We start from the raw sequence: 18874 nt of genomic DNA, 5'->3' as shown, positions 1-18874 counted from the left end.
GGAACGTTTATAGAATTAAAGCTGTTACATGTTAAGTGTTTTTGTTAGGAAGCAACTTTTCTTAGATAAGATTAGATCCAAGCTATTTCTGTCCTGTGATTATTATTGCTATGACTGATGTGACCAAGAACAGGACGAGAAGCAGGCATTCAGCAAATGTGAATGTAATACATACTGTCAGACCCTCTGCTGAGCTTTAAGACTATGGTAATGAACAGCACTGGGCCCCAAGATTCAAGCCCACAGGAGGAGATAGGAAATGAAGAGTGGGCTGAATGCAAAACAAATGGATATGGTAGAGACTGGCAAATTGGAGAGTTCAGTCTCAAGGATAAAATATGGTTTGCAAGCCCCTAAAAACTGAACAAAATTGTACATACCTACCTGGAAAGTACAGTCTAATAGAGAAAGATCTGTCTCCATCTATTTGGGCAAATAATATAACCTCTGAATCTTGTTTCCTATACTTGTAAAATGAGAACTGCAATCCAATTTTAATTAAGTGATACCATTGCTGGGGAGAGTGGCATACACCTGTAATCTTAGCTACTGGGGAAGCTGAGATAGAAGGATTGCTTGAGTCCAGGAGTTTGAGGATATAGTGAGCTATGATTATATTTGAGAATAGCCACTGTTCTCCAGCCTGAGCAACATAGCAAGACTCCATCTCTGGAGAAAAAAAAATGGTGTCATTTTACCCAGTGATAAAATAAAAATGACAGTCTCAACTACCTCATGGGGCAGTTGAGAAGTCCTGCTTAAAGGTGCTTAACACAGCACCTGGCACATGCTCACTCAGTGAATGGTGACTCTTTTTTTGTTCACCGAGGATGGGTTCATGGAAGAGCAAAGAGCTCTGGGCACTGTGCCAACTCCTAAATACAGGGGTTTTTTTTTGTTGTTTGGTAGAAATCAGTGGAAAGTACTTTAAGTCCCATCTGCCATCATTATGGTGCCTTCTTTAGCAACTGTGAAAACGGGGAAGCAAGATGGTAGCTGAAATCCTCATGGCCCAGTAGTGAGTGGTAATCATGCTTTGTGTGACTGGTCAAGTATTCAATCTCACAAAATCCTTTGTAATAACAGTATAAATCAGGCGTCCCCAAACTTTTTACACAGGGGGCCAGTTCACTGTCCCTCAGACCGTTGGAGGGCCACCATATACTGTGCTCCTCTCACTGACCACCAATGAAAGAGGTGCCCCTTCCTGAAGTGCAGCGGTGGGCCAGATGCGGCCCGCGGGCTGTAGTTTGGGGACGCCTGGTATAAATGTTAGGAACTTCTAAGAACAAGAGGAGAGTTAATGGCAAATGGAAAACACCCAATTATTCAATTATTGGAAGAAAGAAAGTAGATATAACCAACAACCAGCTTGGTTTTAGCCTTCTCTGTTCTGCCAAGCCCTTGTGATGTAGCAGGTTGCTAACAACAACCCAGAAAGTTGATTGGGACTGCAGAACTCAGCAAGGTCTTGAGAGTCAGGGATACTAGTTTTTTTTTGTTGTTGTTGTTGTTGTTGTTGTTGTTTTTTGAGACGGAGTTTCACTCTTGTTACCCAGGCTGGAGTGCAATGGCGCGATCTCGGCTCACCGCAACCTCCGCCTCCTGGGTTCAGGCAATTCTCCTGCCTCGCTGAGTAGCTGAGATTACAGGCATGCACCACCATGCCCAGCTAATTTTTTGTATTTTTTTAGTAGAGACAGGGTTTCAGCATGTTGACCAGGATGGTCTTGATCTCTTGACCTCGTGATCCACCCGCCTCGGCCCCCCAAAGTGCTGGGATTACAGGCTTGAGCCACCGCGCCCGGCCCACTAGTCTTTTCTAAGAGTGGGTGTGAGTAGAGTGGAGCTGAAAACAAGTTTATTGAATGTCTTAGGCCATCCCTTCCCTTTATGCTGTCAGGTGAGTGCCCCTGCACGATTCAGCAGAAAACAAGTTTCACCATCTGCAAAAATTGGAAAAAAGTGAGGGGGTACCAAACAGATAAAAGTTAAAAAGCACCATATTAAGAATAAAAATAAAGTCAGGTGCAGTGTCTCACACTTCTAACCCCAGCACTCTGGGAGGCCGAGGCGGGAATTGCCTGAAACCAGGAGTTCAGGACCAACTTGGGCAACAGAGACCCGCTATCTCTACAAAAAAAAAAAAGCCAAGTGAGCTACTTGGGAGGCTGAGGTGGGAGGATTGCTTGAGCCCAGGAGTTTGAGGCTGCAGTGAGCTATGAACGTACTACTGAACTCTATCCTGAGTGACAGAGCAAGACCTTGTCTCTTTTAAAAACACCAGGTATGGTGGCCTGTCTGTTATCTCAGCACTTTGGGAGGCCCAGGTGGGCAGATCACTTAGGGTCAGGAGTTCTAGACCAGCCTGGCCAACGTAGCAAAACCCTGTCTACTAAAACTACAAAAGTTAGCCAGGCATGGTGGCGGGCACCTGTAATCTCAACTACTCAAGAGGCTGAGACAGGAGAATCCCGTGAACCCAGGAGGCAGAGGTTGCAGTGAGCCAAGATCGTGCCATTGCACTTGAGCCTGGGTGACACAGCAAGACTCCATCCCCATTCCCCCAAAAAAGCACACATTTCCCAGCCTCCATGGCCATATGATTAAGCACTAGACTGGGACAGGCTACGTCTAGTGCCCTTAAAGGGAGAGGTGATGTCTTTTCCCTTCCCTCTTCCTGCTAGCTGGGAAGTAGACATGATGGCTGGAGTTCAAACTGAAGTCTTGAATCATGAAGATGAAGAATCATTTGCCGAGAATTGCAGTGCAACAAAATAGAACCTACATTCCTGACATTCAAGTTCAGCATTCCATCCCTGGACAACCTACATCCCAAGACTTTTTTCAGGTAATAAAATCTTGTTTATTTTATTGATTGCCAGGTTTAATCCTGAATGGTCATTTAGAAATATGGAAACAATAAAAGAAACAGCCACAATAGACTTAAGAAGGGAAAAAACCTGAATATATCAATCATCATAGGGAGAATAAAAGCAAGTGTTATTAAGCCATCGATTTTTTTTTAAAGACAAGAGTTTTCGCTCTTGTTGCCCAGGCTGGAGTGCAACAACAGCATGATCTTGGCTCACCACAACCTCCGCCTCCCGGGTTCAAGTGATTCTCTTGCCTTGGCCTCCCAAGTAACTGGGATTACAGGCATGTGCTACCACGCCTGGCTAATTTTGTTTTTTAGTAGAGATGGGGTTTCTCCATGTTGGTCAGGCTGGTCTCAAATGCCTGACCTCAGGTGATCTGCCTGCCGTGGCCTCCCAAAGTGCTGGGATTACAGATGTGAGCCACCATGCCCCACCAAGCCATTTATTATTAAGTTCTTATCTCTCAGCTTCAAACATACCCTTTTGTCCTCTGCAATGCCGAGGCTGGAACTCTGCAGACTGCATTTCTTATGCCATCTTGTTCCCAGTTAGACTTCCTACAGGGGATTCTAGAGGAAGACTAGAATGTGAGACCATCCTGGCCAAGATGGCAAAACCTCGTCTCTACTGAAAAGATGAAAGTTAGCTGGGCATGGTGGTGGGTACCTGTAACCCCAGCTACTCAGGAGGCTGAGGCAGGAGAATCACTTGTACCTAGGAGGCGGAAGTTGCAGTGCCTGGGCAACAAGAGTGAGATTCCGTCTTTAAAAAAAAAGTCTCTGTGAGGTTCATTTTGAGTTCAAGGCTCTAGTACCAGCCAAGAAAGGGCCCCTCCCTAAGTTAAATTCCACATCTTTGGACTCTTCCAAGCTTAAAATTTGAATAATCCTAACACCTTCCCTTTTTTACCACCAGCCGTAGAGATAGTTGCTGCATCTTGCAGTTACTACCTTTGTAATATGTTAGTATCCCCTCTTTGCTTTTTCAGTTATCCAGTATGTGGTTTTAAATACTTTCAATTAGATCTTTGTTATAATTAGGTTTCTTCTGTCTTCTGATTGGGAAGAATTGGTACCAGGACTGGTCCTATAAAAAGACTCTCAAGGCCGGGCGCGGTGGCTCACGCCTGTAATCCCAGCACTTTGGGAGGCCGAGGCGGGTGGTTCACGAGGTCAAGAGATCGAGACCATCCTGGTCAACATGGTGAAACCCCGTCTCTACTAAAAATACAAAAAATTAGCTGGGCATGGTGGCGCGTGCCTGTAATCCCAGCTACTCAGGAGGCTGAGGCAGGAGAATTGCCTGAACTCAGGAGGCAGAGGTGGTGGTGAGCCGAGATCACACCATTGCACTCCAGCCTGGGTAACAAGAGCGAAACTCTGTCTCAAAAAAAAAAAAAGACTCTCAAAGAGGGCATTTAGGGTTTGGTTTGAACTTGAATGCACTGCTGAGTTTTTTGCCAGTTGGAAGTAGCATGTTAGGAATTCATGGTGTGGAATACCACATAATTAATCAAATTATCAATGAAGCACTTAATGAATGAAGTAAGTGTTTTGGGGGATCAAGTGGCTGCTACATTTGGCAATTATTGCAGTAATGATGACTACAAAGTCTTGGAATGGTTGCATGCCAGTACACAAGAGCACCTATGGAAAGAAAGTAAGCTCAGGTCTCTCAACTCTCAACTCAAGACATGCTCATTAGACCAGAGAGCTTCTCTGATTGCCCTTAAAGAATCTTATTTTGTTTAGCCTGAGGAGCAACTGATAGATAAAAAATTTCACCATGCCCAGCCAGACAAAATTTTTAATCGGCTATCTCAAATATGTTCCAAGAACTAAAACAGTTTAAAGAACTGAAAGAAAATAAGATAATAATGTTTCACTAAACATAGAATAAGTATTAAAAAGATAGAAACTGCAGAAAAGAACCAAATAGAAATTTCCAGGTTGAGGCCAGGCGTGGTGGCTCACGCCTGTAATCCTAGCACTTTGGGAGGCCGAGGCGGGCAGATCACCTGAGATCAGGAGTTTGAGACCAGCCTGGCCAACATGGTGAAACCTCATCTCTACTAAAAATACAAAAATTAGCCAAGTGTGGTGGCAGTCACCTGTAATCCCAGCTACTCAGGAGGCTGAGGCAGGAGAATCAAACCCAGGAGGCGGAGGTTGCAGTAAGCCAAGATAACACCACTGCACTCCCGCCTGGGTGACAAGAGTGAGACTCCATAGGAAATTTCCAGGTTGAAAACTGTAATAACAAATAATTTACTAGAGGGGCTCAACATCAGATTTTAAGCTGGCAGAAGAATTAGTGAATATGAAGCTGTATCAATTGAGATTATCCAGTCTGATAAATAGAAAGATAAAAAAAACGAAGAAAGGTAAGAGTTTCAGAGACCTGTGGAACAACATTAAGCATACAAACATGCATATTTGAAAGAGAGAGAAATGGGCAGAAAGAATACTAAAATAATAGTTAAAACTTCCTAAATTTGATAGAAAACATTAATGTAGACATATAAGAAGATAAGCAAACTCAAGCAGGATAAACTCAAACAGGTCCACACCTATATCATTATAATCAAAAAGAGCAGCTATAGAGAAGTGACTCATGTACAAGGGATCCTCAATACTATTTAAAGCTGGTTTCTCATCAGAAACCATGGAGGCCAGAAAGCAATGAATAGGATGATGTATTCAAAATGCTGAAAGAAACAGAATGCCAAACAAGAATTCTACATCCTGCAAAACTATATTTCAAACATGAAAATAATTAAGACATTCCTACTCAAACAAACAAAAACTTTAAATTTGTTGCTAAAAGATATTGTCTTAGTCCATTCCTGCTGCTGTAACGAAATGCCTTAGAGTGAGTAACTTACTCACAACAGAAATTTGTTGCTTGCAATTCCGGCGGCTAGGCAGTCCAAGATCAAGATGCCACCCATCAGATCCAGTCTCTGCTGAGAGCCCACTGTCATGGATGGTACCTTCTATGTTTTCACATGGTGGAAGTAGCAAAAAATGCTCATTTATGCCTCTTCTAAAAGCATTAATCCCATTCATGATGGTGAAGTCCTCATGACTTAATCACTTCCCAAAAGTTCCTACAATCTAGTGATAGGAAGTTAAGATTTCAACATGACTTTGGGGAAACCATCATTTGAAATTGTTCTGTCCTCAAGGTCCTGGCATTCTGGGCCTGTGATGGGCAGGGTAGCCCCTGAAGACCACTGAAATGTCTAAGATCAATCTTCCACTGTTTTGATGAATAGCACTTGGCTTCCTCTAAGCCATAGTAATTTTCTTATCACACAATTGCTTTGACTGTATCCTTGATGTTCTGTCCTAAACATACTTTTTCATTTTTACAACTTGGCCAGGCTGAGAATTTCCCAAATCTTTTAACTTCTGTCTTCCTTTTTGATTACAAATTCCATCTTCAGGACACATGGTGCACTCCTGTAATCCTGGGTACTTGAGAAGCTAAGGCAAGAAGATTGCTTGAGTTCAGGAGTTCAAGACCAGCCTGGACAACATAGCAAGACCACATTTATTTAAAAAATAGCCAGGCATGGTGGTATGCACCTGTAGTCCTGGCTACTCAGGAGGAGGATGAGGCTGGAAGATTGTTTGATCCCAGGAGTTTGAGGCTCCAGTCAATTATGGTTATGCCACTGCACTCTAGCCTGGGTAACAGAGCAAGATTCTGTCTCTTAAGGGAATTTATATAACTTTTAAAAAATCCATGTTTTTTTGTTTTTGTTTTTGTTTTTGGTGACTACTCCTGCAGAGCAGGGCTACCCTATGGACAGAGAGTAGCCAAAAATTTATCTTATTTATTTCTCTCTTCTCACATTTTACTGTAAGCAGTGAAGAGAAGCCATACTGTACCCTCAACACTTTGCTTACATATTTTGTCTGCCAAATGTCCTATTCAGTTAGTTGTAAGGCTGGACGCAGTAGCTCACGCCTGTAATCCCAACACTGGGAGGCTGAGGTGGGAAGATCATGAAGTCAGGAGTTCAAGACCAACCTGGTCAATATGGTGAAACTCCATCTCTACTAAAAAATACAAAAATTAGCCAGGCAATGGTTGTGCACACCTGTAGTCCCAGCACCTCAGGAGGCTAAGGCAGGAGAATCGCTGCAACCCAGGAGGTGGGAGTTACAGTGAGCCAAGATCGTGCCACTGCACTCCAGCCTGGGTGACAGAGTGAGACTTTGTCTCAAAAAAAAAAAAAAAAAATTACTTATAAGTTCAATCTTCTGGGCCAGGTGCAACGGCATTCACATGTAATCCCAGCACTTTGAGAGGCTGAGACAGGCGAACAATCTTCAGCCCAGGAGTTTTAGACCAGCCTGGGCAACGTGGTGAAACCTCATCTCTAAAAAAAATAAAAATTAGCTGAGCATGCCATGTACTTCAGTCTGGGTGGCAGAGTGAGACTCTGTCTCAAAAAAAAAAAAAGAAAAAAAATTCTATCTTCCACAAAACACTAGGACATAAACACAATTCAGCCAAGCCCTTTGCTACTTTATAAAAAGGATAGCTTTTCCTCCAGTTTCCAAAAGCATGTTCCTCATTTCTATATGATACCTCATCAGAATAGCCTTTATTATCCATGTTTGTACCACTTAGGTAAGGAAGACTGAGGATTTTTTCATGGCACTTCTTTTCTTTTGAGCCTTCACTAGAATTGTCCTTAGCACTCCATTCACAGCAAGGTAGGCTTTTTGTAGCATCCACTTTCAAACTCTTAGAACCTCTACCTATTACCCAGTCCTAAAGCCATTTCCACATTTTTGTTTGTTTGCATTTGTGTTTTGTTTTTGAAACAGAGTCTCACTTTGTTGCCCGGGCTGGAGTGCAGTGGGGCAATCTCGGCTGACTGCAACCTCCACCTCCCGGGTTCAAGTGATTCTTCTGCCTCAGCCTTCTGAATAGCTGGGATCACAGGCACGCACCACCAAGCCTGGCTAATTTTTGTGTTTTTAATAGAGATGGGTTTCCCCATGGTGGTCAGGCTTGAACTCCCGACCTCAAGCAATTCACTTGCCTCAGCCTCCCAAAGTGCTGTGATTACAGGCATGCGCCACTATGTCTGGCCCACATTTTAAGATATTTGTTATAGAAACACCCCACTTCTGGTACCAATTTTTGTCATCATGCATTCATGATGCTGTAACAAAATACCTTACACCAAAAAATATATAAGCAACAGAAATTTATTGCTTACAGTTCTGGAGGCTAGAAAGTCCAAGATCAAAGCACCAACAGATTTGATGTTTGGTGAGCACCTATTCCTCATGGAAGTCACCTTCTGTGTGTCCTCAAATGGCAGAACAAGCAAACACACTCCTTTTGACCTCTTTTATAAAGACACTAACCCGTCATATGAAGGTGGAACCTTCATGACTTAGTCAATTCACAAAAGGTCCCAATTCTTAATACCATCACCCCAGGAGTCAAGATTACAACATATGAACTTGGGGTGAACAAATTCAGACTATAGCAAATACAAAAGGGAGTCTTTCAGATTGAAACAAAAGGACACAACTCAAATCCAAAAGACAGTAACTCAAATTTACATAAGGAATTATTTTTTGTTTGTATTTCTTTTATCTGCTTAAAAAGATAATTCATAAGCCAATTAAATTATAAAACAGTTTTGATTGGCTTATAATGTGTAAAGATGTAATTTGTGTGACAACAATGGCACAAAGACGCGCGGGAGCGGAGCAGAGCTATATGAGAAGTAGTTTTTGCATACTATTGAGATTAGGTTAGCATTATTTCATATACTAGATTGTTATAAATTAAGATGCTAAAGGTAATACCATCACAACCACTAAGAAAAGTATTCCAAAAAGTACAGAACTAAAATGGTACCCTAAAAATACCTAACTTAAAAGAAGACAATAATGGAACAGGAACGATGTATAAAAACAAATTGCAAAACTGTTAAACAGAGGAAGGAGACAGAGCAATATGGCCAAGTAGAAGGCTCCACTGATCATCCTCCCTGCAGGAACACCAAATTTGACAACTATCTACACAAAAAAGCACCTTCCCAAGAACCAAAAGTCAGGTGAGTGATTATAGTATCTGGTTTTAACTTCAAATTATTGCTCAAAGAGGCGCTGAAGAGAGAGGAAGGACAGTCTTGAATTGCTGACACCACCCAACCCCCATCTCCCAGCAGTGGTCTCATGCCACTGGCCCAGGGTGTGGAGAGAGAATCTGTGAGCTTGGGGGAGAGAGGGTGCAGAGTTTGTAGGACTTGACATTGGAACTCAGTGATGCCAACACGGCAAAACTCAGCCAATGCCCATAGAGGGAGCATTTATAACACCCCCAGCTAGCTGGGTGTGGTGGCCATGCCTATAATCCCATCACTTTAGGAGGCTGAGGCAGGTGGATAATCTGAGGTCAGGAGTTTGAGACCAGCCTGGCTAACACGTAGCTGGGGTGACAGCAAGACTCCATCTTAAAAAAAAAAAAAGAAAAGAAAAGAAGGCCGGGCACGGTGACTCAGGCCTGTAATCCCAGCACTTTGGGAGGCCGAGGCAGGTGGATCACAAGGTCAAGAGATCGAGACCATTCTGGTCAACATGGTGAAACCCCGTCTCTATTAAAAATACAAAAAATTAGCTGGGCATGGTGGTGCGTGCCTGTAATCCCAGCTACTTGGGAGGCTGAGGCAGGAGAATTGCTTGAACCCAGGAGGCAGAGGTTGCGGTGAGCCGAGATCGTGCCATTGCACTCCAGCCTGGGTAACAAGAGCGAAACTCCATCTCAAAAAAAAAAAAAAAAAGAAAAGAAAAGAAAAAAAAGAATCTCAAGGGCAAATCTGGCTGGGTCCGGTGACTCACACCTGTAATCTCAGCACTTCGGAAGGCCAAGGCAGGTGGATCACCTGAGGTCAGGAGTTCAAGACCAGCCTGTCCAACACGGTGAAACCCGTCTCTACCAAAAATAGAAAAATTAACCAGGAGTGGTGGCGCTCACCTGTCACCCCAGCTACTTGGGACACTGAGGCACAAGAATCGCTTGAATCTGGGAGGCAGAGGTTGCAGTGAGCCAAGATCGTGCCACTGCACTCCAACCAGAGTGACAGAGAAAGACTATCTAAAAACAAAGGACAAATCTAAGAGTTATTGGCCTTAAAGAAGAGGTAGAAAGTTTATTCAAAGGGATAAAAGAGAGAACTTCCCAAACCTAGAAAAAGATATCAATATTCAAGTATAAGAAGGTTATAGAACACCAAGCAGATTTAACCCAAAGACTACTTCCAGGCATTTAATAGTCAAATTTCCAAAGCCAAGGATAAAGAAAGAATCCTAAAAGCAGCAAGAGAAAAGAAAGAAATAACATATAATGGCTCTCCAATACATTTGGCCCCAGACTTTTCAGTGGAAACATTACAGGGCTGGAGAGACTAGTATGACATATCTAAAGTGCAGAAGGAAGAAGAATGTCTGTAATACTAGAACAGTATACCTGGTGAAAATATCCTTCAAACGTGAAGGAGAAATAAAGACTTTCCCAAACAAACAAAAGCTGAGGGATTTCATCAACACCAGACCTGTCCTACAAGAAATGCTAAAGAGAGTTCTTCAGTTTCAAAGAAAAAGATATTAATGAGCAATACAAAATCATCTGAAGGTACAAAGCTCTCTGACAATAGTAAGTACAAAGAAAAACACAGAAACAATATTATAACAGTGATTATGATGTATAAGCTACTCATATCTTAAGTAGGAAGATAAGATAAACCAATCAAAAATAATAACTACAACAACTTTTAAAGACACAGACAGTTCAATAAGATATAAATAAAAATGACAAAAAGTTTTTTTATTTTTATTTTTATTTTTTAAGAGATGGGGTCTCGCTATGTTGCCCAGGCTGGAGTGCAGTGGCTATTCACAGGTGCGATCCCACTACTGATCAGCCTGGGAATTTTGACCTGCTCCATTTCCAACCTGGGCCAGTTCACCCCTCCTTAGGCAACCTGGTGGTCTCCCCTCCCTGGAGGTCACCATATTGATGCTGAACTTAGTGCAGACACCCAATTGGCATAGCACACTATAGCTCAGAACTCCTGGGCTCAAGCAATCCTCCCACCTCAGTCTCTCAAGTAGCCGAGACTTCAAGCATGTGCCACCATGCCTGGCAACAAAAATTTAAAAGTGGGGAGACAGAATTAGAGTTTTTATTAGTTTTCTTTTTGCTAGTGTGTTAGTTTATGCAAACAGTGTTGTCATTAGTTTAAAATAAAATGTTATAAGATATTATTTGCAGGTCTCATGGTAACCTCAAATCTAAAAGCATACAACCAATAGATAAAAAATAAAAAGCAAGCAATTAATACATACCAACTAGAGAAAAATTACCTTCACTAAAAGGAAAACAGGAAGGGAAAGAAGAGCGCAAAACAACCAGAAAACAAAGAATGGCAGGAGTAAGTCTATACTTATTAATAACAACATTGAATGGCTCACTACAATCTCTTTGGCTCACTACAATCTCTGACTTCTGAGTTCAAGTGATTCTCTTGCCTCAGCCTCCCAAGCATCGGACTACAAGTGCTCACCACCATGCCTGGCTAACTTTTGTATTTTTAGTAGAGATGGGATTTCCCCATGTTGGCCATGCTGGTCTACAACTCCTGACCTCACGTGATCTGCCTGCCTCAACCTCCCAAAGTGCTAGATTACAGGCATGAGCCACTGTACCTGGTCAGACAACATAGTTTTGTTTTTTGTTTTGTTTTGTTTTGTTTTGTTTTGTTTTGTTTTGAGTCAAAGTATCGCTCTGTCACCAAGCTGGAGTACAGTGGAGCAATCTCAGCTCACTGAAACCTCTGCCTCCTGGGTTCAAGTGATTCTCCTGCCTCAGCCTCCTGAGTAGCTGGGAATACAAGCATGCACTACCACACCAGGCTAAATTTTGCATTTTTAGTAGAGTTGTGGTTTCACCATGTTGGCCTGGCTGGTCTTGAACTCCTGACCTCAAGTGATCCACCCACCTCAGCCTCCAAAAGTGCTGGGATTACAGGCATGAGTCACCATGCCCAGCCAGATAACATAGATTTTTAAGACAAAAACTATAAAAAGAGACACAGAAGGTCATGATGTACAGATAAAGGGGTCAATTCAACAAGAGGGTTTAACAATTGTAAATATATATGCACCAAACTGGAGCACCCAGACATATAAAGCAAATATTATTAGAGCTGAAGAGAGAAATAAACCCCAATAAAATAATTTCTAGAGGTTTCAACACCTCATTTTCAGCACTGGACAGATCATCCAGACAGAAAATTAACCAAGAAATGTCAGACAGGAAGGCAGGAGAATCACTTGAACCCAGGAGGTGGAGGTTGCAGTGAGCTGAGAGCATGGCATTGCGGTCCAGCCAGGCAACAGAGTGATTGACACCCTGTCTCTAAAAGGAAAAAAAAAAGAAGAAAAAGAAAAATTTCAAACTATGATACATCTTAAAGAATTAGGGCCAGGTAGCCGGGCACGGTGGCTCATGCATGTAATTCCAGCACTTTGGGAGGCGAGCAGATCACAAAGTCAGGAGATTGAGACCATCCTGGCCAACATGGTGAAACCCCATCTCTAATAAAAATACAAAAATTAGATGGGCATGGTGGTGGGCACCTGTAGTCCCAGGTATTCAGGAGGCTGAGGCAGGAGAATCACTTGAACCCGGGAGGCAGAGGTTGCAGTGAGCCGAGATCACACCACAGCACTCCAGCCTGGTGACAGAGCGGAGACTCTGTCAACAAAGAGAAAGAAAGGAAAGAAATTAAAGAGGATACCAAAAAATGGAAATATATTCCATGTTCATGGATTGAAAGAATCAATATTGTTAAAATGTCTATATTACCCAAAGCAATCTACAAATTCATTGTACTCCCTATCAAAATACCAAAGACATTCTTCACAGAAATAGAAAAAAACTCATCCTTCAAAGCAATGTTGTGGTTAAAAAACTAAAATTAAAAAAAGAAAAAAAGAAAAAATAGTCCTAAAATAAAATACTCCTAAACTTTATATGGAACCGTAATAGACCCAGAATAGACAAAGATATCCTGAGAAAGAAAAAACAGGAGGAATCTTCAAATTATACTACAGAGCTGGGGTAACTGAAACAGCATGGTACTGGTTTAGAAAGAGGCACAGATTGGCCAGGCGCGGTGGCTCAAGCCTGTAATCCCAGCACTGTGGGAGGCCAAGGCGGGTGGATCACGAGGTCAAGAGATCGAGACCATCCTGGTCAACATGGTGAAACCCCGTCTCTACTAAAAACACAAAATTAGCTGGATATGGTGGTGCATGCTTGTAATCTCAGCTACTCAGGAGGCTGAGGCAGGAGAATTGCCTGAACCCAGGAGGCGGAGGTTGCGGTGAGCCGAGATCGCGTCATTGCACTCCAGCATGGGTAACAAGAGCGAAACTCCGTCTCAAAAAAAAAAAAAAAAGAAAGAAAGAAACAGGCACAGATGCCAGGCATGGTGGTTCACTCCTATAATCTCAGCACGTTGGGAGGCCAAGATGGGCGGATCACCTGAGGTAGGGAGTTTGAGACCAACCTGATCAACATGGAGAAACCCTGTCTCTACTAAAAATACAAAATTAGTCGAGCGTGGTATTAGGCACCTGTAATCCCAACTACTGGGAGGCTGAGCCAGGAGAATCACTTGAACCTGGGAGGTGGAGGTTGCGGTGAGCCAAGTTTTCGCCATTGCTCTCCAGCCTGGGCAACAAGAGCAAAACTCCATCTCAAAAAAAGAAAGAAACAGGCACATAGACCAATGAAATAGAATAAAGAACCCAGAAATAAATCCATGTCATCCACAGTACACTCATTTTTTGACAAAGGTGCCAAGAACATACAATGGAGAAAGTACAGTCTCTTCAGTAAATGAGGAAAACTGGATATTCATATGCAGAAAAATAAAACTAGACCCCGTCTCTTGCCATATACAAAAATCAAATCAAAATGGATGAAAAACTTAAATCTAGGGCCGGGCGTGGTGGCTCACTCCTGTAATCCCAGCACTTTAGGAGGCCAAGGTGGGATGATCCCCTAGGTCTGGAGTTCGAGACCAGCTGACCAACATGGTGAAACCCCATCTCTACTAAAAATATAAAATTTGTCGGGCGTGGTGACGAATGTCTGTAATCTCAGCTACTTAGGAGGCTGAGGCAGGAAAATCACTTGAACCCAGGAGGCGAAGGTTGCAGTGATCCGAGATCGAGCCATTGCATTCCAGCCTGGGCACTAGAGCAAAACTCCATCTCAAAAAAAAAATCGGGTGCGGTGGCTCACACCTGTAATCCCAGCACTTTGGGAGGCCAAGGTGAGAGGATCACTGGAGGTCAGGAGTTCGAGACTAGCCTGGCCAACATGGTGAAAACCCATCTCTAAAAATACATAATAAATAAAATACATAAAAAATAAAGACTTAACTCCAAGAATTCAAACTCTGAAACTACTACAAGAAAACACTGGGGAAACTCTCCAGGACATTGGCTGGGCAAAAATTTCTCGAGCAATACCCTACAAGCCCAGGCAACTGATGCAAACATGGAGAATATGGGATCACGGCCAAGTTAAAAGCCTTCTGCACAGCAAAGGCCAGCCTCTGCTGTCACATGCACCTGTGCAACAACTGGGGGCCCAGCTCTGTCACGGGGGACTAACTGCCCGAGGGCTGGGGTTGGGCCAGCTGCACCAGCCCCAGAGGGGTACTCCTCCCTCCTACCCAAGGGGCTGCTGGCTGCAGAGGCAGGCCAAGCACACAGTGGGACCAGGGACACCAGCCCCTCACATAGCTCCTAGCTACCATCACCCCTGGGTGACCCATGCTGGGAGCTCATGAATATCTGCCGCCTGTTTCGAATCATCTGCCACCAGATCAAGCACCTGCAGGCAGCTGTGAACCGCACAACAGAGCGGTCGTGGGGGCGCACCACCTCAAAGGAGCTGGGCCCAACCACAGACAAGTTCAAGGAGGCTCTCATGGAAGAGATCCTCAAGTTGAAGTCGCGCTGAGCATCAAGCGGGAGCAGCTCCCCACGCTGCGCACTGTGCTGCAGGTCAGCGAGCAGGCCGCTAAGGTGGCCCTCGCCAAGCTAAAAGGCAAGTATGAGAAGAAGACCAGGGTTACCCAGACCAGGATGAAGCTGCGCAATGAGCTTCAGGTGTTCGTCCCTGAGGAGGACGCGGCCACCTTCTCGCTGTGCGCCACGTTTGCCACCAGGTGAAACGAGTACATCACAGCGGGATGAGATACAGCCGCAGCTGTCAGCCGCAGAGGATGAGGCGGCGCTGAACTCGCTGCTGCGCATGGGCATCCCGCGGAAGCCGGCACGGACCCAGCGGCCGGAGCTGCTGAAGCTGGACCATACAGACCTGGTATGAACCCACCAAAGCTGCCCCTAAGGCCAAGTCGGCCACCCTAAGCTTAAGTCATGCCTGTGCCAGTGACGGGGCCAAGGGCACCGGGGTAGCCATCCAGTGTTCCACATTACAGGCGTAAGCCACTGTGCCTGGCCCATTCTCTGAGTTTTTAATGGGAGGGGAAAAAAAGCTTTAATGTTGGCCAGAGTGATGACTCACGCCTGTAATCCCAACACTTTGTGAGGCCGAGGAGGATGGCTTGAGCTCAGGAGTTGGGAACAGCCTGGGCAACATAGCAAGACTGAGTCTGTGTCTCTAGAAAAAAAAATTAGCTGGCCATAATGGCGTGCACCTGTGGTCCCCGCTTCTTGGGAGGCTGAGGTGGGAGGATCACTTGTGCCCTGCAAACCAAGACTGCAGTGAGCCATCATCACGCCACTGCACTCAGCCTGGATGATAGTTAAAAAAAAAAAAAAAAAAACCTCTAATGTTGAGCATGCTGTGAGCTGCTGTGTGGAAAGGCCTCTGGTCAGGCTGAAGATCCTTCCCTGGCTGCCAGGCCCACCAAGTGCCAACTAGAAATGCCCACTGTGGGGTTCTTTGTTACAATGTTCATTTCTTATCTGATCAACCTGTGCACTTTTGATATTTTGATACTGTATTTGCTTCCTTAATTCCTCATGCAGGGACAATCTCAGATTCCATGGTCTATGCTTGGGGGCCTGCTGCTGCTGCCCCAGTTCCCGCTGTGTTGTTCTGGTGTCAGCACAAGGCAGAGCTGTGTGCTCTGTAGCATGTCGCTGTAGCCTGCAGAGATGAGGGCTTTGACCAGAGAATTCAGCAGAGAAGGCATCTAGGCCTGAGCTTTTCTTTGTGCAAACTTTTTGTATTACATATTCAACTTCTTGTTATAGGTCTGTTCAGAATTTCTATTTATTTTTTATTTTTATTTATTATTATTTTTTTGATGTAGAGTCTTTCTCTGTTGCCCAGGCTAGAGTGCAATGGCATGATCTCAGCTCACTGCAACCTCTGCCTCCCAGTTCAAGCAATTCTCCCTGCTTCAGCCTCCCGATGAGCTGGGATTACAGGTGTGTGCCACCACGCCTGAGTAATTGTTTTTTTTTTTTTTTTTTTTTTTTTGAGACAGAGTTTCTCTCTTGTTACCCAGGCTGGAGTGCAATGGCGCAATCTCGGCTCACCGCAACCTCCGCCTCCTGGGTTCAGGCAATTCTCCTGCCTCAGCCTCCTGAGTAGCTTGGATTACAGGCATGTGCCACCACGCCCAGCTACTTTTTTGTATTTTTAGTAGAAACGGGGTTTCACCATATTGACCAGGATGGTCTCGATCTCTTGACCTCGTGATCCACCCGCCTCAGCCTCCCAAAGTGCTGGGATTACAGGCTTGAGCCACCGCGCCCGGCCGTAATTGTATTTTTAGTAGAGATGCGGTTTTGCCATGTTGGCCAGGCTGGTCTCACATTCCTGACCTTACATCAGGCGTCCCCAAACTCCTGCCCACGGGCCGCATGCGGCCCCCTGAGGCCATTTATCCGGCCCCCCGCCGCACTTCAGGAAGGGGCACTTCTTTCATTGGTGGTCAGTGAGAGGAGCACAGGATGTGGCAGCCCTCCAACGGTCTGAGGGACAGTGAACTGGCCCCCTGTGTAAAAAGTTTGGGGACGCCTGCCTTAGATGATCAGCCCGCCTCAGCCTCTCAAAGTGCTGGGATTACAGACATGAGCCACCATGCCCAGCCAGATTTCATATTTATTTTTTAATCAATGACTGATGAGAAGCAATTGGCATTGAGTCAGAAATTGTAAATGAAAAAAAAAAATTTTTTTTTTTTTTTTTGAGGCAGAGTCTAGCTCTGTTGCCCAGGCTGGAGACCAGTGGCACAATCTCAGCTCACTGCAATCTCCGCCTCCGGGTTTAAGCAATTCTTGTGCCTCAGCCTCCTAAGTAGCTGGGTCTACAGGCACCTGCAACCATGCCCAGCTAATAGGGTTTCACTGTGTTGCCCAGGCTGATCTTGAATGCCTGAGCTCAGGCATTCTGCCTGCCTCGGCCTCAAAGTGCTAGGATTATAGGCATGAGCCATCACACCTAGCCAAAATGAACATATTTTTTTAATTCAGCAATTTCCAATCCCAAAAACTTATTTCGGTTATAGGTTGCTAGATGCTAAAGTTCAGCAGCATAAAACAATAACCATGTTAGTATGCTCACAGATTCTGTGGTTCAGTAATTCAGGTAGAACACAGTGGAGATTGATTACCTCTGTCCCACATGCCTGGGCCCTAATCTGAGAAAATCCAAACACTTGGGAAGAGAAGTAACTCACATGACAGAGGCTTGGAGTCATTAGCCCTGACTTGGGATGACTTGAAGACCAGGGCTGTCCAAAGGTTACTTACATGTAGTCTTTCTATGTGACAGCTTCTCATAGCTGATGACTGGATTCCAAAAGATAGCCCTCCAAGAGGGAGCTGCCAGAGAGCAAGTGTTCTGTGAAGACCAGTTGGAAGTTGCATGACATTTTATTACCTAGCATGACGTCTCCCATAGTCCATTATTTGAAGCAGTTACTAGTTCCAAAGAGCATGTGAAGTAGGAGATATTGTTGTGGACATTTCTGGGAAATACAATCTGTCAGACTTTTTACAGAAGTACTTGTATTTGTTAAGTGTAAAAAAGGAGGCAGAACAATAATTACAGCAGTCTCACTAAGTTTTACAATGTGTACATATGGGCAGGTGCAAATGCTAAAGAGAGAACCAGAAGGTAATGGGATTTTCATACTGATTATCTCTTTTTTTTTTTCTGGAAGGGGTGGGGGAAGATTTTTTTTTTTTAAAAGAAAAGAAAAAAGAGAGAAAGAAAAATAAATAAAAAGAATGAAGGAGAGGAAGAAGGAGGAAGAGCGAGAGGGAAAGAGAACGAAATGTTGCTTTATTGCCCAGGCTAGAATGCAGTCTAAAAATGGGTATTGAAAACCTCTTTTATAGCAATAATTGTGCTTAATAATGGAGACAGGAAAAAATGAGGGAAGAAAATAACAAACAAGCATTCAACCAATATTTCATTTAAACCTGTAAGTAGGTGTGATGTGGTGCTAATAATATTTTGTGTATGTAAAGTGGAGAGTTCTATAAATGTTTATTAAGTTTACTTGTTCCAGATCTGAATTGAAGTCCTGGATATCCTTGTTAATTTTCTGTCTTGTTGATCTGTCTAATATTGATGTTGAAGTGTCCCACTATTATTGTGTGGGAGGCTAAGTCTCTTTATAAGTCTTATGTATCTGGGTGTTCCTGTATTGGGTGCGTATATATTCAGGATCGTTAGCTCTTCTTGTTGCATTGATCCTTTTACCGTTATGTAATGTCCTTCTTTGCCTCTTTTGATCTTTGTTGCTTTAAAGTCTATTTTATCAGAGGTGAGAATTGCAACTCCTGCTTTTTATTTATTTATTTATTTTTGCTCTCCATTTGGTTGGTAAATCTTTCTCCATCCCTTTGTTTTGAGTTTTTGTGTATCCTTGCATGTGAGATGGGTCCGGATGC

Source organism: Saimiri boliviensis, chromosome 5 (assembly GCF_048565385.1).
Source record: "Saimiri boliviensis isolate mSaiBol1 chromosome 5, mSaiBol1.pri, whole genome shotgun sequence".
In the NCBI taxonomy this organism is placed as follows: Eukaryota; Metazoa; Chordata; class Mammalia; order Primates; family Cebidae; genus Saimiri; species Saimiri boliviensis.
This window is presented reverse-complemented; position numbering follows the sequence as displayed.